This window comes from Vulpes lagopus, chromosome 4, assembly GCF_018345385.1.
Source record: "Vulpes lagopus strain Blue_001 chromosome 4, ASM1834538v1, whole genome shotgun sequence".
Classification (NCBI taxonomy): domain Eukaryota; kingdom Metazoa; phylum Chordata; class Mammalia; order Carnivora; family Canidae; genus Vulpes; species Vulpes lagopus.
In genome coordinates this window covers 123,400,088-123,423,808 of record NC_054827.1, presented here as the reverse complement: position 1 = coordinate 123,423,808, position 23,721 = coordinate 123,400,088, and the positions used below count along the sequence as shown (strand labels likewise).

At 39.6% G+C, this 23,721-nt stretch overlaps 1 long non-coding RNA gene across 1 annotated transcript; it reads right to left on the bottom strand.

The window, feature by feature from the left end:
* Positions 1-9,013: 9,013 nt before the first annotated feature.
* Positions 9,014-22,675, bottom strand: LOC121489619. The gene is made up of 3 exons (XR_005987372.1): positions 22,371-22,675; positions 15,743-15,827; positions 9,014-15,492 (listed from the first exon to the last, which is right to left on the bottom strand). It is a non-coding gene; the product is annotated as an uncharacterized LOC121489619 (long non-coding RNA).
* Positions 22,676-23,721: the final 1,046 nt, after the last annotated feature.

Sequence of the window (23,721 nt, the reverse complement as noted above, 5' to 3'; positions counted from 1 at the left end):
CCCATACGGACCTACTGCCAGGCCATGAAGATAAGCAGCAACCAGCTCGCAGTGTTTGAGGCCATTTCTCTGGAAGCCCCATCTGCTCTCCCACATTCCCACCTAACTGAAATAGCGACTCTGCATCTAGTACTTATTCTGTGCCAGGCACCATGCTAAGCACTTTACATCTATCATAATAACCCATCATCCAGCAATCTCTTTAAGATAAGAATTATTATTATATATCCCTATTTTATAGCTGAAGAAACTGAAGCATGGAGATATTCAGTAACAAATCTAAGGTCAATCAGATGTCAGTGGTGTCATCAATGTTTCCACTCTAAATCTATCTGCCTTTGTGCTAAACTTTTAGGTTTTAGACCTTCACCTTGACTCCCTCTACACCCCCACCCCCTGGCCACCAGATGGGATGTCTGCCTATGGGCCTTGTCTGTCTGCCTCAAGCACTAGCTTGACCCTTTGCCTCATGACCCACCATTATCTCCCATGGGAGATCTCAGGCCTGGCTCAGGCCCTAAATGACCACTGTTTCCAAGTAGGAGTTAATGGGATCAAAACAGACAGCAATGTGCTTATAATAGTTTATAGGAACAGGTTGTGTGCAGTACCTCTCTATTATGCATTTAATGACATCACGTTGCTAGTTTGAAATAGCCACAATGGGAGTATTTACACCACAGAAATTGGCAAACACCACAAATCAGGGCTTTGCTGAAGGGAAAGCCACATTTACCAGTACACCACTTGGGACAGACAATAGGGATAATAACAAAACCATCTCTTAGTCTTTTTTTCGTAGCTCTTGATATACAAATCATTCTTAATTCTGGGACCTCATCAAAAGAAGTTCAGCTGAAATTATACATGTAGGAGCCAGTTCTCCTTGCCCAGAATGCAAATATCCTTCCTCAACCTGTGCTGATTTCCTTGCTACATTAAGAGAAACAGGCTAGGAAACCTTTTCATGCTTTTCTACATTCTGTTGAGCTTGCAGTCTTGCTTAAAAGAGGGAGCCAATCTCAGGTGCCGAACCTCAAATTGCTTATTGGAACAGCTGCTGCTTTCAGCTGAGTAAGCAGGACATTCAAGGGTGGTGTTTTCTGGCTATGATGCTTCAGCCAGTTAAAAATTAGTGTTAGAGATAGAAAATAAGAAACAAAAGAACCATCCAGTGGTTTGATAGGACTTAAAGCCAGAAGCCTCGTTTATACTTTTAAACACAGTGTAGGGTGAAGGAAAGGATGTGAACACTAACATAAGAAACACCTGCATCTGTGCCTTGGCTCCTCCACCTACTACATGTCCCGATGAGACAAATCAGTAGAAGAGAAAGAAAAGGTGTAATAACTATAAGGGAGCAATCTCAGGTCTGAAGAAGAAAAGACTCCACTAAGACAAGAAACTAAATGATGATTTTAGTACAACACTCACTCACTTGTATATTCAATATTCACTGGGCACCTACTATGTGCCCTGAGATATACTAGATATAGTTGTGACCAACAGAGACACAGCTCCTGCCCTCATGGAGCTTACAATCAAGTGGTGAATAGAAACACTGAACGTATAGAACAAAATGGGGTGATGTGTCTTTGTTATGATAAAGAAAGTAAATGAGCCATGGGGACATAACAGGGAGGAATTGTGACTGACCTTGGCCAGGCACCAGAATATAAAGTCCTGCTTATAGGGTGAAAGAGCAAACTAGAGGGAACTCAGAACAGAGAGGTTGACAGCATGCCTGGAACTCATCACTCTTGCAAGGGTCTTGTGAGTGCATTGGAATGAGCTAGGTACTATAGGTTTGGAAGTCAGAGACCCAGGTTCAAATTTGATTCAATTACTGACAAGCAAGTTACTTAATGTCTGTGAGCTCAGTACCTTCATCATGTATAGGGACAGTAATGCTTACCTTCTAGGCTTACTATTTGAATTAAATTAGCGTGGGGAATAGAACTCAGCATGGTGCATGGCCTATGGCAGGTGCTCAAGAAATGATAGCTATATATAAAGATTAATCAATGAGAATTGTATTTTAAAAAATAAGGATCTCTTAAACTGCACACACAGGCCACTTGGTGAGTAAGTGCCAAAATATCTATCAGCAAAAGGATTTAATGAGGCTTAGCAGTCCTGTCCTGTGCAGTAACTTGAGAGTTTGCACAGCAAGAGGCTTCAAAAGTGCTTGCATTAAACACACCCAGAGTAGTCAGCATCTGTTTTCAGTAGCAGCAGGAACATGTACTATCCTTTGCAACCTACCTTGTCTTGTTTTACCCAAAATGTAGTTTCTACCTGCAGTGACTCTATTCCCAGATTTTCCCAGGTGAGTTTCCATTTCACTTTTTCCAATAAATAGCAATCAGACAAATGGGATTTCATTTGTGTACCTTTGCAAATCTTTCTCTTAAGCAAATTCATGAATCGGAAAAAAAATTCTGTGTCTAATAATATGTGCCAACTTGATATTAGGCGAAAATATGGTCATTATAGAGACTTTTATAAATCTGAAAGTTTGAGTTGCAACAGATCAAATTGATTGCTACCAATTGCTTCCTTGACATACATTACCTTGTTTTTCATTTCTCTTGTGATGTATGTACATTTTTAAAGTCTGCAATACTTTTATTTGCTGTATATGTGGTGGGGATGACAGGCTGCAATGTGTTGTCTCCTTTGAACCTTTGCTCACCTTTAACATAAATTATCAAAGAAGGCAACAAAATGCAAGTTGACTGGTCTCCCCATTTTAATTTAGTAAGACAGGTCATAATGGCTTTGTTCTTTGGCCAGACATGCCAGGAGGCTGTTTTCACATATTAATGTGACATAACTTGGAGGGTCATAATAACTATGACAAGATAAAGGGAATTGGTTAAAACTTAATTAAAACCACATGGATAACAAGTAGAACACTGTATGTTTAGTGACATGAATTCTTTGTTCCTTGATTGGCAAAAAAAAAAAAAAAAAGAAGATGCTTTGCAGCAAGCACAAGGGCTCCCAGTCAATAAAGAGTATTTCACTCTGGTCTGAAATGATCAGATCAAAATCAGAATCAAGAGGAAATGAAATTGGTGATTCTGATACCTGTCATCACCCTTCCAGCCACCCAGGACAGAGTAAGAGGACAGGAGTTGAGTTCCTATCAATTCGGAGATTGGAAGCACTAAGTCAGTGGTTACGACATTCAATCGTGCTTATTAAAAAGCTGATTCTTGGGATCTAATCCCAGGCATTCTGATTTGATGAGTGTGGCGTGGCAAGCCTGAAATGTTCATTTTTAGCTAGCACATTTTAATGTGCTAATAAACACATATTTGGTTACAAAAGACAACGTGGGGAGATACTTGGAGAGTGTGTAAGTACATGACCTTCATTAAACTTTGACCCCCATGGTTTACCTCCATGTGGATGAGCCTTGCCTGAAATAGTGATCACTATCATGGTTGCAAAATGATGATTTTCTATTTTTTTATCGGTTGGCATATATTGCTTCTTTCTTCTATATCTATGAGTTGGGATAGATTATTTCTTCCTTGTCCTTTCTACATTTATTTATTGGGATTTTACTGTAAGGAAGAATTTTCCCATTGATTATTGATACTGACTTTATTCAATAGGTAACCAATTCATTACAATCATTGGCTTTTAATATTTCATCCCATATTTGACTGGAGGTAGCCCTCCAAGCTGGCTCCTGAAACCTTTTAAGCATGTCCTTACTTTCTAGGCAACAACGTGTTTCAGGCTTGTCGGGATCTTCCCAGTCCAGCCCTAGAATCAGACACTTCTCTAAGGAGCCTTCATTCTTCTAGGTGAGGGACGGTAGCTGAAAATAAACTGCTGCATTAAGAGGGACACAGCATCATTGCTGTGGCACTCCTGCCAAAAATGCGTATCCTAAATCAAATCACAAGGAAACATCAGACAAACTAAAATTGGTGTGAATTCCACCAAACAAGGCCACATGAAGAATTTTCAGTAGAACAGGTAAAATTAGAATTAAGACCTTAGATTTAATAACAAATAATATTGTACTAAGTTTCCTGATTTTGAGAGAGACAATGATAAAATAAATGTTGTAATGCTGCGTGTGGTGAAGTATATATAGAAATTTCTGTACTATTCTGGCAACTTTTCTGTTTAATTTATTTCCAAATATAAGGTCTAAAAAAAGTCCATGTGGCATTAGGACAAGTTTCCTAAGGTGTGCTACTGTCCAGGTATATGAATGATGATTTACTCATGCAAACTAAGTCAACTATATACTTTTTTAAATATATGTTATAAGCATATCTAACCTATGAATCCACAGATATTAGTACTTAGTTGAGGCTAAGCTTAAAGGAGTTGATTTAAAGAAAAATATTCAGTAAGTAACATACTGTGCAGCTATGGCAAAAATTGTGAATATTGAATACAAATGTTTGAAGTTAGTGAAACATGAGTCTATTGAAACAAGTACCTAAATCAGGATCCCAATGTTCATCTAGACATGGCTTCATATGTCTCAAGCAAATCTTGTCTTTGTCTACAAAATGGGGATAAGAGTATTTGTCCACACTGTTGTCTGTGATGGTTACAAAAGAACTAGCTAGCACAGGGGATTTACTTAAGGAAAATCACTGAATGCCCACAGAGCTAACCTGAGAATGCCCTTCCCTCCTCTATTATAACACTCCCAGTACACTCACCAGCCAGCCAGCCAACAGGGAATGTCCCTCTTCCTGGCCTCCTCCTTCTTCCCATATGGGCCTTTCCATCCTCCGTATCACTTCCCACAATTGCAGGGGCAGAACATAAATTCAAACCTCTAAGCATAGCTGTTTTGACAGTCACGGTCATAACTAGGTCTTGTCCACTTGGCTGACATTCTTCATCTCCATTACTGGAATAATGGAAATCTCCATTTCTGGAATAATCCTGAGCCCTCTGGACCCTTGAGCACATGAGGTATGGTGTTTTGAGGCAATAATCATGATACAAATGCTTACCTTTACTATTTGATTTTTTAATTTTTATAAGCTCTCTGTCATGTTTAGGTGTGTACAAAACATATAAAAAGGTAAAAATGGTATTTCATTTGCTGTTTATCGACATTTGAGAACACAGAAAAATCAGTGTAGAAAGGTATAACGTAGGTCAGAAAAACCTAGAATATGAATCCTGCCTCCTCTACTTTTCAACCTTGTATGTTAAACAAGTTGCTTAAAGCTTTCCAAGCATCTGTTTCTTTACAGTCCAAAACTGGAGTAGCAAAACCTTCTTCATCAATTAGCTATTTAAATTAAACATGATATTGATGTAGGGTTGCGATTTTCAAACTTAAATGTGTATGCATATTACTTTGAGATTCTTGTTAAAATGCAGCTTCTGATTCTGTAGGTCCTGAGATGCAGCATTTCTAAAAAGCTCCCCAGTGATGGTGCTGCTGCTGGTCCATGGACCACACTCAAGAGTAACAAGGACTTAGGACACTGAAGAGAATGGCTAACTCAAAGCACATTCCATGCAAGTTTCTCTTTCTTATACCTTACCACTTACTCATTTTTTAAAGAAGTTGTTAAGAAAAGCCAATCAAAAGAGGACCAAAAAAATAGTCTAAGAAATTCACAGCTCTCCACTAGAGGTTGATTAGGGTCACAAGAAGATATATTTAAACCTAATTAAGATAAAGGATTCCTCATTAGGCTGAGAGAAACTCTAAGAGTAAAAGCTCTGAGGACATATTGACTTCTGTCAGATTCCTGTCAGAAAATATTCCTTCAAGGAAGCACACTGACAGCCTTCAAGATTGATAGTCCTGACTATAAGTCTGAAGGCATTTTTTTAATATGATAAAACTCAGGAAATCATAATAATGCCTTTATACTGATCAATTGTTTTAAACTTCACAAACCCCTTTGGATGTATTAATGCATCCCAGTCATCACTTCTTAAAACTTTTACCAAATTTGAAGTTGTGCAGTTCTTCAGCATAGGAGCCATGCCTTCTTCATGTTTATATCCCCAATAATTGGCAAAGGTTTGGCATCTAGCAGGCATTTGACAAATATTTATTAGAAAAGAGCTTTTCCCTTGGTCCTCAAATACATAATATTGTGTTTCATAATATTGTGAATCTAAATGTCCATCAATTATGATAGACTACTATTTTATGTATCTCTAAGAAAAAAAATGCCACTGTTTAAAGCTTATGTGCTTTTAATTGGAAGATTCCTCGCAATTTCAGAGATGTTAAAATATGGGGGGAACAGCCACCTCAGAATCAAGAAACTGAAGTAGCTTTGCACTCCTATGGAGCCGCCCACACAGTGCAGACAGGAAATGGTTAATAGCAAAACATTAGGGCTGCTGAAGATAACCTGAGGGAAGAGGGGAGACAAATAGGGACAGGGAGATGTTTCTCTATAACAGAGAATGTATCACAGATTCTGTAACTTGGGGGCAGGCAGGAATCTTTTCAGATAGTAATCAAGTTGGCACCATCCTTCCTCAAGAAAAGTGTTGGTGGACTTCTGGATTTACCAGAAAAATCATGGACCAAGTGAATGGTAGAACCCACAAGACAATGCTCAAAGGCTGCCGTGTTGTGGTTTATAAGAAAAATATACATTGTCATTCAGATGGCCAAAATATATTTCTCATATATATATTTAGCCTTTGTCCACAGTTCCACAGCTTCACAGCTCCCAAAGCCCTAGGAATTTCCTAAGGCTTCCTAAAAATGTCTCTTGTTGTATTAATAAGGTGACTTTTGGACCTCACCATGGTTTCCAGGGGAGCCAACCCTGTGATTAGAGGGTTGGAACTTCAGTGTTGCCCCCCACCACTCACCCCTGACCTCTACTGGAGATGGCCCAGAGGTCGAATCAATTGCCAATGGCCACTGATTTAATCATTGGTGAGTATGTAACAAAGCCTCAAATAAAACCCCAAGAGGACAGGTCCATAGAGCTTCCATGTTGGGAAGACATGGAGATGTGAGGAGAGTAGTATATTCAGAGAAGACATAGAAGCTTCACAGCCTTTCCCCATACCTTGCCTTATGCATCCCTTTCATCTATTACTACATTATATCCTTCTATAATAAACCAGTGATTTATTTATTTTTAATATTTTACTTTATTCATGAGAGACACACAGAGAGAGGCAGAGACACAGGCAGAGGAAGAAGAAAGCTCCATGCAGGGAGCCCGATACGGGACTTGATCTCAGGACTCCAGGATCATACCTTGGGCTGAAGGCAGGCGTTAAACTGCTGAGCCACACAGGAATCCCCTAAACCAGTGATTTAGTAAGTAAAATGTTTCAGTGAGTCCTGTGAGCTTCTCTAGCAAATTAATTGAACCTGAGTAATGGGTCATAGGAACTTCTGATTTATAGACAGTCAACAGAAGGAGAGTTAACAACCTGGGCTTGCAACAAGTGTTTGAATCCAAAAAGGAAGTCACGGGAAGCTCTAATCTGTAGCAAGTTGGTCAGAAGCACAGGTAAGAACCTGGACTTACAATTGGCATCTGAAATTGGTAAAGGGCTGGAGGCAGTCTTATAGGACTGAACCCTTAACATGTGGAATCTGATGCTATCTCTGGGTGGATAGTATCAGAATTGAGTTGAGTTGTAGGACACTCTGCCAGTGTTGAAGAAGTGCTTGATATTGTGTGGGAAGGCCCCCTATGCACATTCACAAGTGGAAATTGGGTCCAGGAACCTAATTCAGAGGTGATTGGCCCTTTAACAGAAAGTATCCTGAAAAACAAGAAGAAAGAAGAGGAGGAGGCCAAGGAGGAGAAGGAGAGGGGGAAAGGGGAAGGGAAGGGATGTCATTATTGTCTCATCACACAAATCTGTAGAGTAACTATCAGAGGAACCCAGAACTATAGAATTCCAGTGAGTGAGGATGTTTGGAGCCACTGCAGAGAAAGAGATGAAGACTTCTCAACCACTGGTATAAAAACTGATTCAGAGTAGACTCCTTTCTGCTATTGATCAAAGGAACCATTTCTTGTGTGGTCAAAAGAGACTCTCTCAACAGGTGAGCATGTTGAATGCCAGGCTCTAGGGTCCAGGAGAACAAGTGAAGCAATCCAAATGACCCCTGAATGAGGTTATCCCTTACCTGGGTGAGTGCCATGTTGCCATAACACGGAGTAATGGCAACACCCTGTGCCATTCTGCAGATATGTTTATTGAAGTTGAAAGGACATTTGTTGAGGTTCCCTCTCAAGTAATGACCTTGGGCAAGTTATTCTGTACTTCAGTTTCCTCATCTATACTTTGACATGAGGATGAAATAAGTTAATTCATGAGAAGCTTTGGAACAGTGTCTGGCATAAGACAATCACTCAATGAATGTCAGTTATTTTTACTATTATTATCTGACATATAATTGCTCATAGACTGACACATGACATGACTTAATGTTGGATTAGTGACCATGCAACAGGTTTCACGGGCCTCCAGGGTTCCCAAAAACAACAAAAATGTTAGACTTGCCCAAGTGACAGAGGAATGAAAAAAGCCATAACTGTTAGAAAGAGTCCAACTGCAGAAAATGAGGAGCATGGCCTTCCAAGAATCATGACCATGCCACTTCTCATGAAGGAATCTTGCAGCTACAATAGCTCAGAGACCAAGCTGATGGTGGCCCAACCTACCCCTCCGCAGCTCCGTGTCTCCTTTTGGGATGCAGATCATGTGCTGTGTAATCTGTCTTGTGCACAAAAACATTAACCTCTGGAATCAAATGTGTCTGTTAATAAACCAACATGCCGCTCACACCCATCAGCCCCCTTACAGCGTGCCCCCTCTGGAGCCACACTGTAGGCACATCTCATTTGTCAGCTGGTTCAACTGCTTAGGCATGACATAATTTGGAAATGTGAAAGATCCCAAATTATCTTATCCTGAGGTGACAAATCAAGTACAGTGCCCACAAGCCCAGACAGTTTACATGCCAAATAAACAAAACACCACAGAAGTGAGAGTATCAATCTCCTAACAGTTTAGGAAAAACAAGTTTATTTCTTATCTGAAAGATTAATGAACCAGACTGGAACCTCACCTCTAATTGTGGCTGAACAGAAATTAGGTGCTGTTTTTAATCTATTTTGCAATAACATAACAATGTCATGTCACAAAAGTTCATAAAGAAAGGGTCTACACTTATCTTTGGAATTAAAGTATCCAGTGACTAGCCATTAATGTAAAATTTTTACATTTCATCAGATACACTGCTGGTTTTTTTTTTAAATTCAGTGTAGACAAACTAATAAAATATCTTCTTACTAAATAAGACTTTGTTTTTCTGCTACAGACACAACTGTAAAGAATATATATTTATATAGCATATTACCGGTATATTTTAAAAAGCTATTGATACTGTATTTCTTTCTGACACTTTGCTGAACATATTTGTCTCTACGTTTATTTCTTCTACTTGATCCAACCCTGCTTCTGGGTCTGAGCTGGGACACAAATGCTTGAAAAGCTGGACAAGGGAGAGCAGGCGATGGCAGAAGGGGAAAGAGGACAGAGGACTGGCTACCTTTAGGACAGATAACTACCAGAGCAGACAGTGTGCTTTTGGAGACTCAATCACAAAGTGCAGCACCTTTTCTATCTTAAAATTTGATTAAAAAAATAGTTGTATACTTAATGAAACTCCACATGGTTAAAAATAATCATACTAAGTGCACTTTTTTCCACATGGAATGTATAGTGTTTTTCCTTATAACTCCATGTTTCATCAACAAGATTCTGCGTAACTACAAGGAAGAGATTCATGCTGAGGAAAAATCAATTTTATTAGAGAAGCAAGGGACTGTAATGTATACAGGAGAGGCAAAGGCAACATTTCCCACTAAATCTCCGACTGGGGAGTTCGGCTAGAACCTTGGGCCACAACTACACTACAGATTTGGGCAATGGAATTTGGATAAAAGTTCAAATTGGATTGTTCATATTATATTCATGTGTAAACTGATTTGAAAGGAAAATTATAATGAACCAATGCTGAAGTTCAGCCAACAGTCTAGGTGATGAATTGTTCTCACTTAACAGCCCAAGAAATTCTAAACTAGGCACATCCAGATGAAACAACCTTTTAGCCTGTGTGTGTTTGCGTGTGTGTGTGTGTGTGTGTGTGTGTGTGTGTGTGTGTTTCAACTGAGATACTGTCTAATGTCTAAATTATCCAAGCCATGCATAGTCAATGCTCGGCAAATACTGAGATACGTTAGATGTAAAATGGGCTTTTTACTAAGAATTATATGATCAAATAACTATAGGAAATCCTCATTTAAGAGAGAAGTAAAAAACTAGGGAGGCAGGAAGAGCCCAAACACATTATTTCCTCTTTGTGACCATCTTACTTCTTATACCAAAGAAAGTTACAAGTGCCTGGAAACTGCACACAAAGATTTCTGATTGCTGCCTGAAACCCCTGTCATGTTGGGGGGTGTAGCTAGCTGGACCACTCCAGTCAAGCCTTTCTTAAGTCTTCCGCTTGTTGAGGGGGGACACAAGTCTGATTCTGCTTCTGAGAGCAGAGAAGAGACCTGAAATATGCCCAGTGACTAAAAAGACCTAGAGAAATCCACAGAGTGAGCATCTTTCTTTCTTCTCACCACTAAGATCAAACCAAGAGTGTCTTAATCCCTCACCAATAAGGAATTGTATTTAAGATCTACATAAAGGCACTGGGATAAGTGCTTTCCTAAAAGAATAAGAAGACATCATGCAGCTTAATGGGGAAGGAAGATCTGGAAACAAGTAATTAAGTATACTGAGTGCTATAATCAGATAAATGGAAAGTGCTATGTGACATGAAAAAGAGATCCAAACCCCGATACAGAAGTCATGGAAGGCTCCATGAAAAGGTATCATTAGACTTGGGTTATGAATGACTAGAAGGAAGTGGAGAGGCAGGGAAAGGGCTTTCTGGCATAAAGAAACAACATCATGAAGGCACTGAGACATTGCAGTGCAGAATGGGCATTCCATGTCTCTGAACAGCAAGCTGTATGTGAGTGCAAATAAAAGATGAAACCAGAAAAGTAGAAGAGGACAGGCTCCTGAGGTCTTATTTACCATGCTAAGAAGTATAGAGTTATTGTGGGATGAAGTGGAAAGCCAATGGAAATTTTACATAAGGGGAACAATAAAATGAGACTGGATTGCTGAGGGCCTAGGCAGAGGATGAGAGAAAGGGAAAAACATTTATTGAAACTTTTGTAATATTCCAAGTAGGGGATGATGCTGGCCTGATTTTAAATATTAACAGCATGAAGAAACAGGAATAAATCAGAAGTGTCTTTCTGATTTTGTGGGACATATTGCCCAATTAAATAGGAAAAATAAAGGAGAAGAGAAGAAAGGGATGATGTCAAGATTTTGATCTTGAACAGTTAGGTGGAAATTGACATCATTAATCAAGAAGAATCAGATTTGGACAGATTGAGTTTGAGATGCCAAAGAGAAGTCAAATACTGACACCCAGTAGAGAGTGGGAAATATCAATCTGTTAGAGAATTTTATTTGCAGTCTTTATAACTTAATTCCTGAAATGTTTAGAAAGCTTGACAAGTATTCAGAGAATGAAAAACATAATCTATGTCCTCTTGGAGCTTCTAGTTCTAGAACAAGTGCAGCAAAAAGAAAATAGTGTCAAACATGGTAGATATCAATCCATCTATATCAATATTCACTTTAAACATGAATGGTCTAAATATATCAATTAAAATGCAGGGATTATAAGATTGGTTTAAAAAACCCAACTTTATGTTGTCTACAAGAAATCCATTTTAAATATAAAGACACAGGTTAAAAGTAAAAGGGTGCAGAAAGACATACCATGCTAACATTAATTAAAAGAAAATTATCACAGTTAATTTCACACAAAAATGTCCCCATACACTGCAAAATGTATCCTAAGGGGTAAAATCACCTTTGGCCTAAACCACCATCATCTCCTGCCAGACCAGCTTCAATAACTCTTTAATGGGTTCCATTATATTTACTCTTGGCCTCTAAGAGTCCATTCTACACTGCAACCAGAATGATCTTTTCAGATCCAAGTCTCATGTCACCCTGCTGCTTAAAATGTTCAAGGACTTCTCCTTATTTTTAGGGCAAAATTCCAAAGTCCAAATTTGCCTTATACTACAAATATCAAATCATTATGTTGCATGCCTAAAATGAATATAATGTTGAATGGCAATTATACTTCAATAAAAATAAATACATTTTTTAAATTTTGGGGTACACTGAAATTCTAGGAAGTATATATGGCAACTAGTCCCCAAAACTTCAAAGAAAGGAAATTAACTGCTCTTATGAAATAGGGAAATGAATTTTGTCATTGCTCTACAGAGAACAATGTGAGTGAATGGAGGAGCAATGATTTAATGGTAAGCACTGACCAGGGACAGACCATGAGAGAGACCTTGATCACAGGTGTCCAAACAAACCCTAGAGAACAGAACATAGTTTGCAGTCTACCTGTCCCCAGGAATCTTGGCTTTTAGATAATGTTTTTTTGAGAACTTTCCCCCAGAACTAACAAAAGACTTGGATTTCATGTCTGGATTGACATGTAATAAAAGAAGTTATGTGAAAAGAAGCAGGAAGGAGGCGGCAGACAGTCAGAATATCTCCCATTTTAACCCTGGTTTCCAAGGGACAAGGTCAAAGAAAAGCCTATTCACATCTGGGTTGAAAAACAAAACAAAACAAAACAAAAATGCCTGAAAACAAACCTTTAGCTTTCTCTGTCTCTCTGTCTCTCAATCTCTACACACACACACACACACACACACACACACACACACACGATTTTCTCTTTTAGAATAAATTTCCAAAACTGAAATTACTGGATAAAAGGTTAAACACATATTTAAGGTGAAATTATTTCTAGCAATCTATACTCCCACTTTTTCAATAGAAAATTCTAAAGAATAAAGCAGCAACATCCTTAGAAATGACTGTCTTGGATTACAGATTCCAGTTCCTTCCAATTAAAAATCATCTCTCTTAAAAAAAAAATCATCTCTCTTATATTCTTTGAAACTACATACACCATGGGTCCTTAATAAATGACTGTGGAATTAAATTCCTAGCACTCTGGTGCTTAAAACTAGCTATTTTTATATGGACTTCCCCCTCTGTATTTCTAAGAAGGCTGCAATATGTCTTGATTTTTTAGATCATAAGTCCCCATCCCCTGACTTATAAATATCTCAAGCCTTCAAAATCATGTTGTGTATTTTACAAGAATCTTGATTGTGTGAAATTTCCAATTCTGTTATAATCTTGTTTTTTAAAGGATCTTAACATACCTACTCCTAACTAGCATAATAAATTCACTAATGATTAACTAAATTCTTTCAAAACTAACTTTCTAAAATTCAAGTAAGATTTTGCTTATGTTTAGTTTTTTTAAATGCATAATTGTTTTAAGCCTATATTTATTTCTTTTTTTAACCTACTTTGATCATCCTTTTTACTATATGTTATTAAAAATCTAGCCAATATCAAAATTAACCATATGGTTAACAAAAGCAAAAAAAAAAAAAAAAGAAAGAAAGAAAAGAAAAAAAGATTAGAACAATAATTTCAGAATTTGTCAAGGACCCATTTTTTTTTTTACTCTGTTGACCCAAGTTAGAAAAAGAAATCGGCAACTCTAAAACAAACAAACAAAAAAGTAACCTGAAATAACTCACTAAATAGCCTTCTAGTTATACTTTATTAATACTAGAATGGTTTTTTTTTAATCAAAATTATTCTTTTATTGCAATTGATCACTTGGCCTAATACATTTGTGGTTGGGTTAGAGTCTGACCATATAATATTTTCAAGGGCATAACAATGCCATCTTTATAATATCCTACAGTTATGTCCTCACAAAGATTTTGTGTATAAGAAGGTTTATTGTGTTATTGTTTATAATACCAAAAGACAGGAAGCCACATAAATCTTCAGTGTTAGGGGGATAGTTAAATAAATTGCAGCCAATAAAAAAAGAATGAGATATAACTATATGTGCCAATACACAATTAATTCTAAGATATATTTTAAGTGAATAAGGCAAACTGCAGAACATTATATATACTGTGTGTTTTGTATGTTTAGAATACTTCTATTGGACTATTCATAATAATAAGGAACTCATAATAATTGCTGCTTCTGGGGAAGGCAGGTGGGATGTGGTTTTGAGATGGAAAAAACTTTTTCACTGAAATGTTTCATTTTTTTACCATGAACATATATTAGTTTTTAGTGAAATGTAGACAATAAAATGGAGGGGAGGAGGAACTTCCGGGGCTATATTTCATGAAAACAATCAAAATCCTATGAATTTTGACTAATGGTAATCAATTCAAATTGCCAATTAGCTGCCAATTTATCTCTAACTCTCTCAGCAGGATTTCGACCTCACACCAGAGATTACTAAGAGTTTCAATCACATGCCAAACAATCATTTACTCAGTCATTCACTCACTGAATCATTCCATCCTTCTAACTAAGCCTGTGCCCTGCCAGGCCATCCCAGGGTATTGGTAGGAAACCAGCAGTAAGCAAGGGCAAAGACAGATCCTGACCTCACTGAATTCATGGTCTAGCAGAAAAGACCAATGTTTAATCAAAATAACTGGAGAAATGTGGATGAGCTCTGGGGGAACACTTAGAGGGGCTTATACCAATCTAGGGATCAGGGAAGACCCCTAAGGAAGGCACATTTAAGCTGATACCTTTAAAATATGCAGAAGTTAAACAGGTGACCAGGGAGAGAAAGGCTGTTCTAAGAAGAGATAGGCAGATGGTCGTTAGGAAGACACAGCTTGGGGATGAGCAAAAGCTCTGCTTGGAGAGATTGAAAGACGTCTAGAGCAGATGAAATGTCAAAGGAAAGGGCCAGGAGGGGTGCAGCTGCAGAGACCATCAGGGAGCAGGTCTTGGGGACCTGAGCCTTACTCTGATGACAAGGAAAAGCACAGCAAGATTTTAAATGACTGCATTAGTTTCCCAGGACCGCCCTAACCAATTACCACAAATTGAGTGGCTTAAGAAAACAGAAATGTATTCTCTCGTAGTTCTGGAGACCAGAAGTCTGAAATCCAGGCGTCTGCAGGGCCATGCTCCCTCTGAATGCTCCAAGGGAGGTTCCATCTGGGCCTCTTCCTAACGTCCAGTGGTTGCGAGCATCCTTGGTGTTTCTTGGCTGGTAGACAGGTCACTCCAATCTCTGCTTCTGTTATCACATGGCATTCTCCTCTTTGTGTCTCTTTGTGTCTGCATCCCTGTGTTCAAATGCCCATGTCCCTCTTCTTATAAGGACATTGGTCATGGTGGATTTAGAGTCCATCCTGATTCAGAATGACTTTATCTTAACTTGATCACATCTGCAAAGACTCTATTTCCAAATAAGGTCACATTCACAGATTCCATGTGGACATGAATTTGGGGAGGATCCTATTCAACCTAGAGCAGCAAGAAAATGATAAAAATCTGATTTACATTTTAGAACTATCCTGAAGATGTTTGGGGAAAGAATAGGGAGTGAGCAAGACTGGGAAGACAGAGATTAATGTCATATACATCTTTATTATTTTTGAAACATGAGGTTTATTTGGGGGTCCTACTGCATGTCAGACATTGAGCTAAGAGCTGTTTCCATATCTCATTCAGTCTTCACAGAGCCCTGTGAAGGAAGTCAGAGAGGGGACTTTACCTGTCCATGGTCACACAGCAGAGCTTCAGATCCAGATTCTGCAGACTCTGGAACCCAAAAGCTTTTCATCACCCCAGGCTCAAACCTGAAGACAAAATGAAGGCAATGAGAATCCTTTGACATGGATTTCTAGGAGGAAGAAACTGTTGGCCCACCAACACGGTTCTGTTTGCAAGCACACTTCATATTCCTTATGCAAAGCCAGGGCAAAAGGTGAACAGCTAACATGTCCTGAAGAGCACTCATGTTGTAACGCAAAGGAATCTGACGGTTCCAATCACGCAGCGCCGTGTCCAGTGATTCAGCACTAGGTCAGAAATGTTCTTTTAGGAAAAGACCTAAGTAAAATTCGTGCTTCACAAACACGAGACCATATTAAAATAAGCCTGCTTTTTATAAAATGAAGAAACTTGAAGCCATTATCTGAAAACTCAGAGGACAGAAATGAATTCAGAGGAAAAAGAGGTTAATTGGTGGGAATTGTTCAGACTGATAGCTGATATTGATCAGAAATACTGACGGCTGGATCTTCTCCCTCTTCCTGGCTTTGCCGCCATAGCCCACAATTTTAAAGGTGGATTGAAATTTTAAGAGACAATGAAGACCAAGGTTATTCTGGCTTGAGCTCAGTATTCTTCCGATGGGCAGGCGGGCACTGGGGGCGGAGGGGGGAGCGGGGATGAGTATTCTGGGTGTAGGTTACAGCTTTCATCACCTATCACAATTTTGTAATCTCAAAATCTGACCAGAGCACCTAACTTTCAATTTTCTCATTTTGTTCCATGTCTTTTCCCTGCAATATTAAAAGGGAAAAGGAGGGAGGGCCGTGGGGAGGGGGGAAAGAAAGGAAAAAAACAGAAAGAAGAAAGTAAATACGGATTCCAAAAAGGAGAGGAAAACAATGGTCCAATGGACTATTCTGAGATTTATTATTGGTTAAAAAAATAATAAAAACAAAAACTTTAAATCAAGCTTATTTTTTAAAAATTGGTTCCTAAAAATAAAGAATAAATGTGTTCAAAAGCAATTAATAAGCAATTTTTATCTAGGAAGTGAGCGATTTCTGTGCAGAGGGGGAAAAAAGGCTCCAGGCTTTGCCTCATCTCCTAGAAGCATCCCATATTCTTAGATGTGACGTTGCCTTGGTAACCACAACTTGGTGACCTCGTTATTTCAACCTAATCCTGCTTTGAAATTATAGTTGCTCCACCCTTTTGCCTGGCTAGCCTGATAACATAATCATTGTAAATGAGGATGGGAAAAAAACAGCAGGATACAGTCCCTCCGGTGACACAGGACCAGTCTCACCTTATCATGGAAATAGACGAACAATTAAACGGCATGAATCTAAAACCCTAAAAGTGGATTTTCTTATTTTTTATATGGTCTGTTATGCTTATTTTCAAAACCTACTGGTTGATTCAATGGAGCAGGGTATCTTGATACTACTATATGAAAATGGAAATTTCCTACTTGTGTTAAAAGAAAAAAATTAAGGACAGCTAAACTGTCAAAGGTGAAGTTCTTAATTATGCATTTGTTTTGCCCAACAGCCAAGTAGAAACAGGAATCAGAATGTAATTCTGTAACAAATAGAATGGCAGCACCCAGGTTTGTTCACCCAGCCTAACTTCCAATGGTTAAAGCCCCACAATCAGTTGTCCTCTTGAATTCAGATTCCCTTTAAAACAAAGGGGTCTTAGGAGGCTACATTGCTTAAATTCTGCATGCAGCAAATGTAAATATAGTTTAAAGGAAATGTAATTAACTCATTTATTTCAGTTTGGCGCTTTGAGATCTCTGTTCTGCTGGAAAGGAGCTGCAAATTCCATTCTCTTTCTCATTCATTAACTCCCTGTTTTATTCTTTGCAGTCCAAAATGGCTAGAGTACAGAAGCACTGGGTTCAGATCTCAACAAAAGATTCATGCTGCATGCAGTTCATATATTGAGGGGAGCTGTGTGACCTTATGTCTTAGGCTCCTAAGTCTCCCTAAACTTCCCTCCAGGAGAATCTCCCTGAGTGCCCCCAGCTTGACTGCTGTCTTTCCAAAGAGATCCTCATTATGGTACTTGGGGGAGTGAGGAGAGTTGTGTGACTTGGATATTGCATTCCCCCACAATTCTCTTGGTGGCAATGATCCCACTTTCTCTGTCTCTCCACTTTGTGTTTCCCAAAGAAGAACACTTTAATACCAGTGGATGTGCTGTTGGTCTCACTGTTGGGTGTCAGTGATGGCTCACAGGTGAAGGGCATGTTGCCGGTCAGGGCCATTATCCAGAAGCCTGGGCTACATCTCGGTATGCCCAGGGCATAACGCTTTCCACGTTGGTATCCCCCTTTCTGCAAAAAGATAGCCACTACCACCACTTATTTCTTACAACTATCACCATTATTGTGATATTTTAACAGCATAAGGAAAGTTGTAGTTTCTTAAAGAAACTATGCCATATAAATTAAAGTTTTACTGTCAGAATGCTTTTATCAAATCTCTTTAGAGAAGTAAGTTGGAAGAGTCTGCATATGACTTAAAACTATCTTTTCTAAAAAAAAAAAAAAACTATCTAAAAAAAAAAAAAAACTATCTTTTCTGAGACATGAATCGGAAGTGGCATTTTTATAAAGTGTGAGTTCAAACTATACTTTGTTGGGGCCACTGGACGCCCACTCTCCTTTTGCTAACTCTAGCCACAAGGATTAAAAATAATAACAATTAATATTTAGGAAGTTCTCACACTGTCAGCCCCATTTTACAGAGAAGAAACAGAGACACCGACAGCTAGGGGACTTGCACAGTATCCCAGAGCCAGCAGTGTAAGTGGCAGAGCCAAGTTCAGGTGTTCTCAGCTACTCTGCTATTCTCCCTCAATGGAACGTAACTGTAGAACCAGAACCAAGGAATGCACTCCATGGGTAGACACATCAAAACTCCCTAAGAAGAAATTTCTAAATAGTTCAAGCTGTCCAAAAACAAAATAGGCAGTCTCAACAACAAAGGAAACACAAAATTTAAAATCTACAACCAAATATCCTTGGCCTCTCAGAACAGATCCAAGTGTAAATATTACATCCTTCTGCTCTCTAAGTATTCATCATATGGGGTACTTTTGGCCAGCTTGGATGGTGGGAAATTCTTAAATGATAGAGAGAGAAAAAGAGAAATTCATTGGCAGATCAAGCATCTGTGCACGAATAAGCAAAGAAGAGGACTAAAATTATTAAAATCAAGGTAAAATGGGCGTAAGGGACTGATAATAGACAAGTTTTAGATCTAGACTGAGAATTGAGAGAAATTAGCCAGTTACCATGATGCTTAAAGATGACAGGTCCTGAAAAAGTAGAAAGACAGGAGGTGCCTAATGGCTCAGTCAGTTAAGTGTCCAACTCTTGATCTCAGCTCAGGTCAGGTGGAACTCTCAGAGTTGTGAGTTCAAGCCCCACGTTGGGCTCCATTCTGGGCATGCTGGGTAGCTCAGCAGTTGAGAGTCTGCCTTTGGCTCAGGGAACGATCCTGGGCCCAGGGATCGAGTCCCATATCAGGCTCCCTGTAGGATCCTGCTTCTCCCTCTATCTATGTTGCTGCCTCTCTCTCTGTGTCTCTCATGAATAAATAAATAAAAATCTTTAAAAAAAAAAGAAAGAAAAGGATGACAGCAATGGCTAGGGCAGAGAAGGCAATCTGTGAAGAGAAGATACAGCGTTGGCAGGGCCTGGAAAATGAGGATCCTGGTTCATTTCTCACAGCTCTTCCTTCCACTCTGTACCCAGTGGACTTGTGAATAACCAAATCATCACACCTGTCCCACATCTCCTTCCCTCTACCTGGAAAACCCTTCATCTCCTCCATCTCTCATCTCTTCCTTCCTCCTTCAGCTTAGCTATCTCTTATTTGTGCTTTGGGTCTCTTCTCAATTGTTACTTCCTGTAGAAACCCTTTTTGGACTCCCCCCATTCCACACACACTAAGTCTTTATTTTCCTTTTCTTCTCCAAATATCCTGTCCTTTCTCTACCCCTATATTGTCATTGTCCTTGCCCTGTCTTCCCTACCACCACCATCACACCATAAACCTGTAAACCCTGTGAAAGTAAGAACCACGATGTTTATACAGAGCCTGGCACACTTAGTAGACACTCCAAAAATTCATTCATGCATTTATTTACCCAACAAGTATTTAGTGAATATACATTCAATGGCAGACCATGGGGGTAGAACAGTCAACAAAACAGGTAAGTTCCTCACCTTCATTCTTGGAGGAGGAAAGCTTTTTTTTCATCAAGTAAATAAAAACAAACAAGATGGTTATAGATAATTATAAACAGTATGAAAAATTAACAGAATGATGACATAAAAGAGGAAAATCTTCTGTTTGACCTACTTCGTTGGATCCTTGGAGAATCTATCACCTGCAACCTGAAGCCATGTTCCTTTTTCCATGGGGCATCCACTGAGGGCTCACTAAGGCATCAGACAGAGGGGCCCTCAGGGAGATTTCAGGTCAATGAAGGGAGCTAACAAGTAAACCAGGATCCAGTCACGGTTACTAGGGCAGTGACAAAAATATTTACATGGGGCCATGATATAATGGAGATTAAGTACACTGAAGATGGGGGGAAAGTACTCTGGATCTGTAAGGGCTTCTGGTGAAGATGGCATTGAGCCTGGTGATTCGGAGCACTGAGATTCCTGAGACCAAATTGCCTATTTTTTAATCCACCCGTACCACACATCCAAGCTGTGTGACTTGGATGAGTCACTTAATCTCTCTGTGCCTCAGTTTCCTCATCTGTAAAATGAGGGTGATGGCAATACCTTACAGTATCATTGTGAGAATGAAATCAGTTAGTATATGTAAACTATTTAGAACAGGATAAGCACATGTGTTGACCACTATTAACATTTTCCAGGATGTAAGAGTTAGCTCAATGAAGAAGAAGATGTCAAGAAAGCATTCCAGGAAGAATGAAAGAATGACTCTAGGATGCCAAGTCAGTGATCAACAGGCTCTGCCTCTGTCCCTGAGTGATCATGAGGGAGAATTCACTGGGCCTAGAATATGGGTTAAGGACAGACCCAGGAGAAACAGAGGAAGTGGTTTCTGTCCTTTAAGACATTATATTCAACAAGACTAAGCACAAAAGCAAAAAATTAAGAAGGAGCCAAGATAACATATAACCAGTGATAACAAGAAAAAAATGTCAATCATATATCTGTGTGTTTATAATATTCCAGGCACTGGGCTAAGAAACACTTCACATGCTATTCTTGCTCAAATTCAGCTTACAAACATAGGTCACATGACAAAAGCTCTAGGAGATTTAAAGAAGGAAGAGATGTACCAAAAGGCCTCGTGAGGACAATAAAGCTTGAGTCAGGCATTGAACAAAGGAAAAAGTATGAATAGAGAGATGGAGGAATTAGAAACTAGGTCAGGCAGTCTGATGGAAATAAAGCAGGTGCCACAAATACAAGCCACATGTATAATTTTTAATTTTCTAACAGCCACATCTTTTTTAAAAATTTTATTTATTTATTTATTTATTTATTTATTTATTTATTTATTTGAGAGAGAGTGAGGTGGCAGCAGAGGGAAAGAACTTCAGGCAGACTCCCCACTGAGTGCAGAGCCCAACGTGGGACTTGATCTCAGCACCCAGAGATCATGACGGGAGCTGAAACCTAGAGTCTTACACTTATTGGACTGAGCCACCCAGGTGCCCCCAACCACATCTTTTAAAAGTAAGAAGAAACAGGTGAAATTAACTTTAAAGAGTATTTACTTAACATTTATTAAATTATTATTTCTACATGTAATCAGTATAAGGAATTACTCACAAACTATTTTAAATTCTCTTTTCTTAGAAGTCTTTTTGGGCAGTCCTGGTGGCACAGCGGTTTGGCACTGCCTGCAGCCTGGGGTGTGATCCTGGAGACCTGGGATCGAGTCCCACGTCGGGCCTGCTTCTCCCTCTGCCTGTGTCTCTGCCTCCCTCTCTCTGTGTCTATGAATAAATAAATAAAAGCTTTAAAAAAAAAAAGTCTTTTAAATCTGATGTGTATTTTAGACTTACAGTACTTACCATATGTAAGTAATCATATTTCACATGCTCAGGAGCCACATGTGGCCGATGGCTACCATCTTGGATAGCCCAGTCAGGAGGGAAAAAAGAGCTGCCCTTGACTGAAGTCTCATCAGGCTTCAATCACTTTTTATACATTATTTAACTTTCCCTGTCACCTTCTTGGGAAATGCTATCATTCTCCCCATTTTACAGATGAGGACACTGAGACTCCAAAGAGATTAAGTCAACAGCTCAATAAATGGGATGACCTAGGATTTAAACCCAGCCCCGACCAATTTCAAGCTTGGGCATATTCCTCACCCTGGAACTGGCTTCAGCAAATGCCACTGGGGGCTTAGTGCTAGGAAACAAGATGATGCTGGAGCAAGGAGAAACCACCAAGTCCCGGGGGGGGGGGGGGGGGGGGGGCAGAGAAGTGGACAGACTGGGGGGGGGTCTAATTCTGAGCAGCTTCCTCTCCAACCCCCAAAGCCCACACAGCCCTTCTGCGTGCTCCCGGATTTGGAGGAGGGGAGGCAAGCAAGCAAGCAAGCAAACAAACAAACCTTTCCCTTTCCTGTTAAGTAGCACTTGAAGCTCTAGCCCAGCTCCAGAGCAGCGAAGCCACAAGACTTGTATGCAGGAGGCAAGGAAGGGCACCTGTGGTACATAAATATTTAACTTTTGTTGCAGGGAAGTGCAGGATGAGGAAACACTTGGCTGCTTCTCAGCCAGGGGAGCCGGGCTCCCTTACACCCTTTGCGGGCTCCACTTTGTCGTCAATTACTTTTCTAAAACTATTAAGAGAGGAAAGGGGGAAAGTATAAACAGAATTAACAGTAATTTATGATCTGAAAAAAAGACAGCAGGAGTTCGAAATCTGTCTCCATTAGGATACTTTCCCGGCGCTCCCCTGGACCCCCAAGCCACGGGATCCTGTAGGAAAAGGATGTTTATACAGCATTCCTGGCAGGAGAGACGCTTTTCCTTGCGCCCAGAGGGCAAGGTTCAGCCAACTTTCCACGGAGGGGTCTGGCTTGTGCTGAGCCTGCTGCCAGGACCCAATCCCGGGTGTGGGCAGACACTGAGCTTTTTAGATTTTTGTTTTATTATATTTGTTTCTTTTTCAGTGGTCCCCTCTGGATTTCTACAGGGACCTCCAAGCCTGCTCCTCCTCCACCTCAAACATCAGCAAAGCCCACCAGGAGAATTGCCAAAAGAGACAATCGTCTGTTCCTCAGTGAGAATGTTTTCCTGCTTCTGCCTCGGATAACTCCAGAATTTTCGAGACAAAGGTTTATTCCATCATCTAAGACATATTTTATGCCACGCAGTTTCACTTTGTAGGACTAACTTTTCAAGTCAAGGAATTGCAAAGCCTCAATATGTAGCAGCTTGGATTATCGTCCAAAAAGGGAGCCAGTAGAGCTCCAAAATTACTATTTCTTCCTTTTCTTTGTCTTTTCTTTTGGGGTGGGCATCGGGATGCTGTGACCCAACTGGGGAATACTGTCTCTGGCACATGCCTGTGGTCCACTCAATATTAATGATGCAATCAAGTCTTCAGGTGAATTTTGGAGCTAAAGCAAAAGACAAAAAGAAAATTTCGTAAACCACCCTCAGAATCTGTTAGCTGAAGCTCCACACACTTTAGGCCTTAACCAGCCAGTCCCTTAGATCGCTGGCGACCCCAAGTGGCCAACTTATAATAACAGTTTTTTGGATTTTGTTGGGTTTTGGTATTTTTCCCCCTGTGGAAAAGAAACATACTCCAAGGTTTTTTATTCCCAAATCCTTGTAGAATTTAAAAACTGCAGAGCTGGAAGGACCATTAGTGTTACCTGGCCTAACCATCTCATTTTACAGAAAGCACAGATCCAGAGAGGTAAAGAGAGATTCCAAAAGTCACACAGCATG